This window comes from Gekko japonicus, unplaced genomic scaffold (genome assembly GCF_001447785.1).
Source record: "Gekko japonicus isolate JY-2015 unplaced genomic scaffold, Gekko_japonicus_V1.1 scaffold1246, whole genome shotgun sequence".
In the NCBI taxonomy this organism is placed as follows: Eukaryota; Metazoa; Chordata; class Lepidosauria; order Squamata; family Gekkonidae; genus Gekko; species Gekko japonicus.
This window is the reverse complement of record NW_015163126.1, coordinates 41,573-53,609: the sequence shown is the minus strand read 5'-3', so window position 1 is coordinate 53,609 and position 12,037 is coordinate 41,573.

Sequence of the window (12,037 nt, the reverse complement as noted above, 5' to 3'; positions counted from 1 at the left end):
GTCACCAGGAAGTGACGTTATGACGCCGGGCACGCTGGGGGCGGGGCCACGACCATAGAGTTTTCCCTTTTATGGCTGTGGCCCCGCCCCCAGCATGCCCGACGTGCCCGCGTCACTTCCGGATGATGCGCACGTCGGGGAGGAGTTCCTCCCGGGGCCCGATCCGGCAGCACCAGGGAACGGACCTCTGGGGCGGGGGTTTCCCCACCCCCCGGGGGGACTTGGGATCCCTATGGTGTGATAATAGAAGAAGGCGCTGCTGAACGTGTTCTGAATCCTGTTCCATCTACACATGACTAGGCCAAACCTGTTTATGGTGCAGGGCATGGGATTCAGAGGAAATTTACTTAAGATTGTTCTATAACAGTGCAGTCCTGTACAGAGTTACACCCATAACTTAGCAGAATGTAACTATGCTTATGATTGCACTGTATGGATCTTCATTCAGCAAGTGATGCCCTAAAAAACTTTCTTTCTAAGTGCCTGTCTCTACAGTGAGCAAGTTCGTATGTTTACACAACAAAAAATATGTAGAACCTTTCTGAAGGTACATCCTGTCTAGTATTAGGCCATGTTCATTAAAGTGTTTGACTGCATGTATGGTAACTTTATTCTTTCTTTCTTTAGATTTTATACCCTGCAACTACAGTTCCTAAAAACAGACAATTCTACCAGTTGTTATTATATTACAACAACACTATGAAGTCATTTGAGCTGACAAACAATCAGGTCACCCACTAAGCTTCATAGCCAAATGGGAATTTGAACTTACAGTATTTCCTTAAATGCAAGACTAGGGTTTTGTTTCCAGGTATGCCACCAAAAAAAAGAAAAGGGTTATAGTTTATAATTATGTCCATAAATAAAAACTTTTCATGTAGAAAATGGGGGGGGGGGGTCATCTTACATTCCAGGTCATCCTCCTTTCAAGTAAATATGGCATGTCTGGCTAGGGTTGCCAACCTCCAGGTGGGGTCTGGAGAAAATGGCTGCTGTAGGTGAACTATGTTGCATTGTGCCCTACTAAGGTCCTTCCCCTCCACAAACCCTGCACTCAGCAGGCTCCACTCCGAATATCTCCAGATATTTTCCAACCCAGACCTGGCAACTAATGCTCCCTCTAAGCCGTGGCGTCTTGTGAGCACAAATTCTACTTTGTGAGCTACTGGCATTCAAGTTGTGAGTCAGCAATTCGGCTGCTGCATCAATCAGTTTGCCCTGGACCGATGCTCCCTCTAAGCTGTGGAGTCTGGTGAGCAAGAATTTTACTTTGTGAGCTCCTGGCATTAAAGTTGTGAGCAGGCGATTTGACTGCTGCGTAAATTAGTTTGCTCTGGAGCCCTCCTTCCCGAGCGAAGGCAAAAATGTGTGAGCTGGAGGCTAAAAAACCGTGAGGTAGCTCACACTAACTCAGCTTAGAGGGAACACTGCTGGCAACCGTATTTGAATCTCTCTTATCTTGAGAACCTTCCAGGGTCGCCATAAGTTGTCTGCAGGGCCGGCTCACTCACAAGGCGAACTAGGCAATCGCCTAGAGTGGGCCGGCCTTAGGGGCACCAAACTGCACCCAGCCCCGTACTCTGAGAGTTTCTTGATTATTTGTGTTTTTCATTCTTCCAAAAATGCATTTATTTTTGAAAAATGGTGGGTGCAGGGGGGGGGGCGCCAGAAGGGATCCTCGCCTAGGGTGCAAAATTAGCTGGGGTTTGGTTGTCTGTGACCTGCAGGCGCTTTCCACCACCTCCGATGGCAGCTAGGCAAAGAGGCTGGCGGAGGAGTTGGCAACCCAAACGGATCCAGCTTTCTTGAGCCTCTTATTCTAGCGTCATCTCTTTAAGAAGGAGAGATGGGGGGGGGCTCTGGGGCCTGAGTCCAGGTAGGTGGGTGACAGGCCCATCCAAGGGGTTCCTGTTACCACGTAGCGTCACGAAATCTCACCCGGGTTTGGGTCATGGGGGGGGCGCGGACTTTTTAATAACCTTCCCGAGATCTGCTGCACAGAAAGGACTAGAATATTGTTGGGTAACCTTCACTGTTTAGGCAACATCCCCCTCTGCTGGCCAAAGGGAATATTGAAAGCAGTCTGGCAGATGGATGGGTGGGTGGGTGGATGGATGAACAGCCGTATGTGTGACTTCAGAGTCATCTGGGTTTCCCAGGCTCCAGGTGGGGCTTAGAGATCTCCCGGAATTGCCACTGGACTCCAGTCAACAGAGATCAGTTCCCCTGAAGTAAATGGGCTGCTTTGGTGGGTGAACTCTATGGCTTTATACCAAGGAAGGTCCCCAAACCCTGCCCGTGTGCATGCACACTTCTTCAGATACATTCAGAGCCCAGTCTGGTGTTAGTGGTTAGGAGCGCGGACTCTGATCTGGGAGAACCGGGTTTGAGTCCCCACGCCCCCACATGCGGCTGCTGGTGTGACCTTGGGTCAGTCACAAGCTCTCTCAGAGCTGTTCTCTCAAGAGCCGTTCTTGAGAGAGCTCTCAGCCCCACCTACCTCACAGGGTGTCTGTTGTGGGGAAGGGAAAGGGATTGAGCTCTGCGGCTCTGAGTGAAGGGTGGTGTATGAATCCAACCTCTTCTTCTTCTTCACCCCAAATCTCCAGGAATTTCCCGACCAGGAGCTGGCAACCCTCGACTCAGCACAAAAAAAAGATAATCAGGCGCTATGGTCCAACAGCTCAGATGCTGCAAGATCCATGCACGGATCACATGTTTTAGTTCAGGGGTGTCGAACTCATTTGTTATGAGGGCCAGATCTGACATAAAAGAGACCTTGTTGGGCCGGGCCATGTGTGCCATAAAAGGTAATGCCAGGTAGCGGAGATATAAACTTTATAAAGGACACAAACACAAAGGGTTTTTTTTAAATTTAGAATTTAAAACATGCTGAAAACATTAGCACTCTTGCAATATATTGCTTATTTAGCAGTATCTGATAACCAATGTTCCCTCTAAACCGTGGAGTCTCCTGAGCACAAATTCTACTTGGGGAGCTGCTGGCATTAAAGTTGTGAGCGAGGGATTTGGCTGCTGCAGAAATCAGTTTGCTCTGGAGCCCTCCTTCCTGAGCTAAGGCAAAAATGTGTGAGCCGGAGGCTAAACAGCTGTGAGCTAGCTCACACCAACTCAGCTTAGAGGGAACACTGCTGATAACTGACACCCCTTGCTCTGAATTATTACATCAAAATGTCTGTGCTGTTGTGATCTTGAGTCTGGTGTTCGTGTGTGTATCTGTAAGTTGCAAACCTACGATGACGCAGCAACAGCAGAACTGGAAGCAGAAGCAGAAGCAGAAGATAGACAGTTCTACTGCAGGCCTGAGAGAAGACCATCCGGGGGCTTACGCAAGCCCTCCAGAGGCCTGATCTGGCCCCCGGGCCGCCTGTTTGACACCCCTGCTTTAGTTGGTAAAGAGCTTTTGTGGGGGCCCCCAGAGTCATATGGAGAGACAGTGTGCTGCAGCGGTTAGGACAGGGAGCAGCCAGCTTCAAATCCCCACTCAGTCATGAGTGAGCCAGCCATTTTGCAGGGTTGCCAGCTCCAGGTTGGGAAATACCTGGGGGTTTTGTGGGGCGGAGCCTCAGGAGGGTGGGACTTGGGAAGTGGAGGGGCTCCAATGGGGCACGATGCCATAGAGTTTGCCTTCTAAAGAGTGGCCACTTTCTCCAAGTGAGCTGATCTCTGTCACCTGGAGATCAGTTGTAATAAGAGGAGGAGGAGGAGAGACGGGAAAGGGCCATCCAGTCAAAGCGGACTTATGCTGACCCCGTAGGGTTTTTTCAAGGCAAGAGACTAACAGAGGTGGTTTCCCCATGGCCTGCCTCTGCATAGCGACTCTCTGGGCTTCCTCGGTGGTCTCCCAGCCAAGCACTAAGCAGGGCTGACCCTGCTTAGCTTCAGAGATCTGATGAGACCGGGCTAGTCTGAATGAGAGAAGGGGGGGGAATCGTTTTAGGGAATTTACAAAGCCACGTTAAAACATAAAAGGTGGGCTTGGTGTCTCCCCACTGGAGGGGGTGGGGGCTGCAGATGTCTAGGCACTTCTGCAGCAGTCAGTCCTAGGCCTGAATCCCACATGTGACTGCGGTGGGGAGCGGGAATGTGCCGTGGGCTCGATCTGTAGAAGATGCTAAGGGCTCCCAAAGAGTCTTCCTCCTCTCAACAGTAAGGATGTCGCTCTCCGGAAAGGATCTCCTGGGCTCCATCTGTGGTCTCTCTCCCCTTTTCAACCCAAACTTATTGTTCCCGGGACATCCAGAAAAGGAAGCTTTTCCCTGTAGCGTGTCCCAGGGGTGGAACTCAAAACTACATATCTCTCTCTCTCTCTCTCTCTCTCTCTCTCTGGGCTCTTCCACATTCCGATTTTCATCACTTGTGTGTCCCTATTGCTTCAGGATCCCCCCCCCCATGTATTTTGCTCTATCTAGTAGTCCCAAAAGGAGTAAAACACATGTGGAAAGGGGGGGGGACCCAAAGCAATAGGGACAAACGAATGAGAAAAATTACAGTGCAGAAGAGGCCTCTGTCTGGGCTGTCCCATATTCTGGTTTTCCTCACTTGTAAGTTCCTTCCTGGTTTCTCCGGGGTTTCCCCCCCCCCCCCGTTGCACATGAGTTTTGATCCTCCTAGTGGTCAATTCAATATTACACCTGTATATCTCCAGCATAAAAGCCTGCGGTTTGAATCTGCAGGGAGATAGGCTGGACATAAACCAGTGTCATATCAAATTGACCACTAGAGGGAGAGAAACGCATGCAGAACGGGAGTAGGAACCCCGAAGAAACAGAAACTTACAAGCAAGGAAAATGTGAATGCAAAAAAGCCCTCTCTTTCCCACAGGCGCCTTCGCTTTGCAACTTTGTGCATGCTGAGCCCTTATCGTTTTGCTTGCCCACAAGGCTTCTGTTCCCTTGTCAAGGGATTGTTCTCCTCATACAGACATCAGCATCAATTGCAAACGTGTCGTGAGCCATGGGCTGGACATTATGGAGAATCACAGGTTCTGCCATGGGATTCCACTCATCTCCTTGGAAACTGGTGGCCCTCGGTTCCTCCATACAACCTTCCTCCTACCCTGGTGGACTATGGAATTGATGGACCCTGGTGGACTATGGAACTGATGGACTATGGAACGGTTGGGAAGGGTAGTCCTCCTCTTTTTTGTCCCCAGCAGAAGGGTTTGTAGAGACTGTCCTGGCATTTCCTTGTGTTCTGCTGCTGGTCACATTACCAAAGCCAGGTAGGCCTAGAGATTTCCTGTAATGACAACGGATCTCCAGACGACATCCGTCAGTTCCCCTGGAGAACACAGCTCCTTTGGAGGGTAGACTCAATTGCATCTTACCCGACTGAGGTCCCTCCTCCTCAAACCCCGCCCTCACCAGGCTCCACCCTCCGCTCTCCAGGAATCTGCCAACCTAGAGCTCTACACATGCCTGATGGTTTTGCCCCCATGAATTGTAGTCCCCATCACCCGTTATGGTGCAGAACATCTTAGAAATTCAACACCAGAAAGTCTGGGATCCTCCTCAAACCCCGCCATCACCAGGCTCCACCCTCCGCTCTCCAGGAATCTGCCAACCTAGAGCTCTACACATGCCTGATGGTTTTGCCCCCATGAATTGTAGTCCCCATCACCCGTTATGGTGCAGAACATCTTAGAAATTCAACACCAGAAAGTCTGGGATCAGTTTATACTGGCTAAAATTACGGACTACTTGATGTGAGCGAATAACAGTAATACTCTTATTTGCACTAAATTTGTTAGGATTTGGGCCCCAGTGTTAGACTATATGGTAATGAATGATATACCACAGATTTACCACAAATGGTTATACACCGCAGATTTACCACAAATGGTTATATTTATAGAGTTTAGCAGGTAAAGTCATGGTATAGCAATAGGACTGTATGGTGCTCGGATAGATGTCAAACTGTTAGTAATTATCTTAGTTGCTATATGTAGAAATCTAGAACCAATAAGTATGTGTCGTATGTACTGTTTTTTTTACAAAAACAATAAAAAGATTTAACCAAAAAAGAGAAAGAAATTCAACACCCACCTACTAACTACCACAAGTAAACATACCTAGAAGTAAGACAGATCTTGATGAGGATCAGCAATCCTATCAAATGTTTGCAAGCACCTATCAAACTATTCCTTTTTCGCGAACAAAGAAAAGATATCCACCAAACAAAAGGTTGCACAGTTGGATACTTGAGTTGGAGAATTTCCCCAAGAGCAAAGGGGCTTTCACTCACGCACCAACAAAGCAGTTAGGTCAGCCTCAGTGTTGACCTGGTAAGTGCAGAATCTTTTCTTTTTTTAATGTTCAAAGCCAAAGAAGAATTTCTAAGGAAAGGATGTTCGCTTTGGAGTATGGCTGAACGTTGTGAGTTCACCGAACTCGGAAGTTATGAATTCCAGCAACATTGTGACTGGTGTCTCAAGAAGTAATACAGCTGAGCCCTTTGAGTTGAATGGGTTCATGTTCCGAACCAGGTTAATTACAAGCTTCAGTGACCTCTCGAGCCAAGTGCGTTTTTGAAACAGGGAGAGCAGCCTGCTTAAACTGCTGTGATTTTTTAGTAGAGATCACCTCATCTACCGGATGCCTGGACAAATAAAGACCAAATACAGATGTACGAGAATAAGCGTAGTGATTGGACTAGGACCCGGAAGATGCAGGTTCAAATCCCTCGCCTGCTATGAAGCTCATAGGATGACCTTGATCCAGTCACTCTCACTCTAAACATACCTCACGGGGTCGTTGTTGCAAGGCAAAATGCAGAAAGGAGGATCATGTATACCATTCTGAGCTCCTAAGATGAATGTACTGGGTAGATACAAATCAGTTGTACATTACAGACTCTTAGTTTGTCACTGGGATTTTCCGCAGTCTTATTTTCGTCACTTATGTGCTCTCATTGCTTTGGGTTTTTTTCTTATTCTTTTCTGCACATGTTTTGCTCCCTCTAGTGGTCACTTCAATATTACATCACTGTATGTTTAAAACTGCAGGGAAATAAGCTGGAGATACAGCAATGTCATATCAAAGCAACCACTAGAGGGAGCAAAACCCACGCAGAAAAGGGGGGAAACCTGATGCGGTGCCGGCACACAAGCAATGAAAATAAGCGGGTGAAAGCTCACTGATTTGGATGTTAAAATCTCCAGAAGGATGTGCCATAGGTCAGCTGTGTTGGTCCGCAGTAGAACAGGTAGATTTGTGTCCAGCAGCACCTTAGAAACCGACAAGATTTTCAGGGTATGAGCTTTTTGTCCCTTCAGACAAAGGGATCTGACTCTCAAAAGCTCCTCTCCCAAACATCTTGTTGGTCTCTAAAGTGCTACGAGACTCGAAACCAGAAGGATGTTGGAAAAACCAAAATGGCTGAGAAGAAGGAGGCAGTCTTTGTAAAGGGTTTGAGAAACAGGCTTGCCACTTTCTTTCCTGGCTTGATGTCCACCTTTAACAGTAACGCAACTGGCAAAAACTCATCTGCTGTAACTGTTCCAAGTGACACTTAATGGAAAAATCTCTGAGTGATGGTCAGGCAGTGGTTGAAAGAACCCTGCCAGAACAAATGGTGCCACGTATGGGCCCACAGTGCAGGGTTTTTTAAAGAAGAAGGAGGAGAAGGAGGAGAAGAAGACAGGCCAGAGCAGGTTCACACATGAATCTTTGTCACTCGATAACAGCCACATCTGATGCTGCATGGCATATAACACAACAGGTAGAATTTTCATACCCCACAACATAGCCACTGGTCCACATATGAAGGTTCGTCACTTGATAACTGTAACATCAAGTGATGATAGTAGAAAAGAGCAAGAGTCCAGGAGCTCCTTAAAGACTAAAACAGTTTGTGGCAGGGAAGGAGCTTTTGTGAGTCACTGCTCACTTCTTCAGATAATGTGAGTCCATCTGTCTTTATGTCTTGTAAGAGTTGAGTGATTTCAGATGCTGAATGACAATAGCAGGTGAATGACAGAAACAAGCGAGTGACAATAGAAGGTGCACCTGGATTAGGTGTGATGTGTGGAAGGGTAGAAGGCATGGAGAAATCAACATTGGTATGAGACAGGAAACCTAGGTCTCGATTCAGTCCAGGCGAATGCATTGTCTTAAGCTTCATTATCAGTTGCAATTCACTATTGTCGTTTGCCTGCTACTGTCATTTGACATCTGAAATTGCTCTACTTTCCTATATGCAGAGCAAATGGACTCACATTCTATCTGTATCGGAAGAAGTGAGCAGTGACCCGCGAAAGCTCATCCCCTGCCACAAATTTTTGTTAGTCTTTAAGGTGCTACTACTGCGGTGGCTCAAGTGGTTAAGACGCTGAACTGCAGGCTGTGGAAGGTTGGAAGTTCAGCAGTTTGAGACCCGAGTGTGCCGCATGACGGAGTGAGCTCCCGTCTCTAGTTCCAGCTCCTGCCAACCTAGCAGTTCGAAAGCAAGAAATTGCAAGTAGATAAATAGGGACCACTTCGGTGGGAAGGGAACAGCGTTCCGTGCACCTTGGTGTTTAGTCATGCCGGCCACATGACCACGGAAACGTCTTCGGACAGCGCTGGCTCTTCGGCTTTGAAACGGAGATGAGCACTGCAACCCTAGAGTCGGATTCGACTGGCTTTCGAGCAAGGGAACCTTTACCTTTAGTTTAAGGTGCTACAGGACTCTGGCTCTTTTCTACTGCTACAGATTGACTAACACGGCTGCCCATTTTGATCTATCAAGTGATGGCTTGCATGTATAAACAGGCCATGGATGCAGACACCTTACATCACTTTTCTACCACCTTACATCACTGCAAAAAAAAGTCAGTGTTTTTGAGTCGCATCAGATCACACCTTTGGCTGCCCCTCAGCCAATGAACAATAATCAGAAGTACAGTAATTTGTTCACGCCTGTGTGAAATAGACCTCGGTCTGTTGACAGTTCTCGGGAGCAATATCCAAAACGGACGCATTAAAAAGGAATTACATTTGCTCAAGGACTGTATAAAAACACGGAAAGCTAAGCACACAGCGAGAACCAAATCAGGTACGAACTGAAGCCTCTGTCGCTAACTCAAATCTGCTCTTGGCTCTTTAATGTACAAATGCTTCCAAAAAGGCAATAGTGCATCCTACCAGTGCCTCCTCGAGCAGAGGTCTCTTGGGTGCTGGCGGCTACAACATCGACATTTATTCCGGAGCAGTCCTATCAAATTCCACCTGACTTCTGCAGCATATGTGATTTGCAGAAAGCTGCCCTCTTCTCCCAGGGGTCTAAAAAAAAAATGATACACTGTCTGCATTGTAGCCCTTGATAGATTCGGCTTGGATACCATTAGGATAAAATTACCGTTGCCTCATCAGACTTTGTGAAAAGAAATCTCCCTCTAGTAGCTTCTTGGAAATCATAGCTAGAACGATGGCCGGATAAGGTAAACAAGAGGGAGGAGGTTGTTTACAGCTTCGACGCCGTCTTCGGATCCCGGTGGCATTTCCCTGGTTCACGAAAAGCCTCAGAAATCCACAACCAAGAGCCTTCGCCCAGGGGTCCCCAACATGGCCCCCACGGGCACCATGGTACCAGCCCACACTTTTCCTGCTACCCGCCAAGTGCGTTTAGAAAGTGGGTGCAGCCAGATAAGGCTTTATTAGATAAATTTATTTATCAGATAAGGAGAGCCAGTTTGGTGTAGTGGTTAAGTGCGCAGACTCTAATCTGGGAGAACCGGGTTTGAATCCCCACTCCTCCACTTGCACCTGCTGATGTGACCCTGGGTCAGTCACAAGCTCTGGCCCAGCAGTCCTTGAAAAAGAGCAGTTTCTGTCAGAGCTCTCTCAGCCCCACCCACCTCACAGGGTGTCTGTTGTGGGGAGGGGAAGGGAAAGGAGTTTGTAAGCCGCTCTGAGACTCCGAGTGAAAGGTGGGGTATGAATCCAATCTCTTCTTCTTCTGTCAGAGCTGTTCTCTCAAGAGCAGTTTCTGTCAGAGCTCTCTCAGCCCCACCCACCTCACAGAGTGTCTGTTGTGGGGAGGGGAAGGGAAAGGAGTTTGTAAGCCACTCTGAGACACCGAGTGAAGGGCGGGGTATAAATCCAATCTCTTCTTCTTCTGTCAGAGCTGTTCTCTCAAGAGCAGTTTCTGTCAGAGCTCTCTCAGCCCCACCCACCTCACAGAGTGTCTGTTGTGGGGAGGGGAAGGGAAAGGAGTTTGTAAGCCACTCTGAGACACCGAGTGAAGGGCGGGGTATAAATCCAATCTCTTCTTCTTCTTCTTCTTTTCACCAGCAAGGCTTCTGATTGGCCACTGGAGATTTGATTGGCTGTGCAGATTTTTAAAAACGTTGCCTTGGCAGCAGCTGCCACCACAACACGAGGATCTTCACTGGGTGACTGAAGGGAAGCCGCCGCAGCCTTTTTTGTGGTTGGCTCCGCCTCCGGCAGCAGCCATTTTGTGGTTGCACCCACCATCTTGTGTTAGAATTCCAAAAGTTAGAATTCAAAAAGGTTGGGGACCCCAGCTGGGACTGCAACGAACCTCAGTTTGTCACCAGGTGGCTCTTCAACAGGACGTGCAGCCAATCCCAGGCCTCTAACAAACGTACCCGTATGGTACACATAGTTTTAAGCGCTTGCCTCATTCCTTCTGTAGATTTTTAAGTATACACATTTTTGAAGGAAGAGGAGGAGGAGGAGATTGGATTTATACCACACCCTTCACTACCCAAAGGAGTCTCAGAGCGCCACAAGGTAGAAATGGGAAACTGTGTCTGGGGGGCAGTGATGCTCTGTCTTCTTGGTGCTTGGGGGGCAACAGTGGGAGGGCTTCTGGAGTTCTGGCCCCACTGGTGGACCTCCTGATAGCACCTGGGTTTTGGCCACTGTGCGACACAGAGCGTTGGGCTGGATGGGCCACCGGTCTCTTATGTTCTTAGAATCACCCTTGGAGTGTGAGGGGATATTTGGGTTTTTAAAAAATCAAGTTCTCTGATCACTCTGTTCGCATTTCTGGATTGCTGATTGGCCACTTTATTGTTCCACAGCAATGACCTCAATATGGCTACAATAATATAGACAGCCCCTGGTGATTCAATATGAAACATTTCAATATCAATGGTCACGAATGCAGTGCTTACCGAATGCAGACTCTATTTCTTGGAACCTGCCTTCAAATTTCTGAAGCATTTCACCATTTTCATTAGAGGGAAAGGTTCTCAAACAACATAGAATCAGCTAGTGAAATAAATCTGCAGTCCCCCAAAACAGGTGGTTCCATTAATTAGATTCCAGCTTCTCTGACTACCATATTCTCTAGAGAAAACAAGCCAAATCATTTTGAGAATTTAAGCCCAAAGGTTCTAATGTTCCAAATCTAAAAATGAACCGTGCTTCATATTGAATTTGCTTACAATATTGTGAGTACAGTGACTTGTATGCTGATGGTATTATGTTATTGTATTTACGAAGGAATCACTGAAGATTGCTGTATTTGAATTTGCTTAATGGATGTCTGCATCCAGCATGATTCTTGGGGGAGGGGTATTGAAACGGATTTAGAACCAGGGGTCTGTCGAGTCAGCTGGCCAAAACACTACTACATCCTTACAGATCAAGGACTTTTTTGAATTTGCCATAAGCTGTGTGGGAAAACACCTGTGAATTTGTACCTGCAGTTCAACTTCACCAGTGAATTTCTACCTGTTGATGGAAAATTTGTTCTCCTTTATATGTCTTATTACTATTAAATTAATTGATTATTGATGTTAAGTTTGGGCACATGCTTCTGATATATTTCTGTGCCACTGCCTTTCATCTTGTATCTACTGAGTGCTGGCAAGAGAGACTTGTATATTGTTTGTTCATTTGTTGCCTGTTCATGTAAAGGTAAAGGTTTCCCTTGCTCGAAGGCCAGTCAAATCCGGCTCTAGGGTTGCGGTGCTCATCTCCGTTTCCAAGCCGAAGAGCCAGCGCTGTCTGAAGATGTTTCCGTGGTCATGTGGCTGGCATGACTAGACGCTGAGGTGCACGGA